This window comes from Bison bison, unplaced genomic scaffold, assembly GCF_000754665.1.
Source record: "Bison bison bison isolate TAMUID 2011002044 unplaced genomic scaffold, Bison_UMD1.0 scf7180017858408, whole genome shotgun sequence".
NCBI lineage: Eukaryota > Metazoa > Chordata > Mammalia > Artiodactyla > Bovidae > Bison > Bison bison.
Window position 1 is genome coordinate 3,003 of NW_011488980.1, and position 473 is coordinate 3,475.

The window sequence follows — 473 nt, forward strand, 5'->3', positions numbered from 1 at the left end:
CACAGGGGGTTCCAAAGTCAAGGAGTTAGCCACATCCAGCTGTGTCCTCTTGTTTTATTGCATGTGCATTGTCTCTTAGGCAAGGGCATGTCTACACAGGCTTGAGCCTGGGCCATTTTGAGGACTCCTGATGAAGAAACCACCCACTGCTGCCCTGCCTGCTCATTGTATTTCCTTTACTATACCCTTCACAGTCAACACTGCCAGGTTGTGACCTATTCTCATCATGTGTTTGCCAAACTGAAGCCCACTGCTGGTGGCCAAAGAGTGGTGTTGCAACCCCCAGCCACCCCTTTCCAGTGTATTTTTTTTTTTTTCCAGTGAAAAGAGTCTAGGCAGCTGAGGAGGTTCAGGTCCTACATATCAGGAACCATGAGGGGTAAAGCCCTACATGGAACCCAGTCCCAACAGCACTGGGAGGGAGCTGGGCCTGGCATTCACACAGGCACTGGGGGCACCTTTTGGGCTATCAA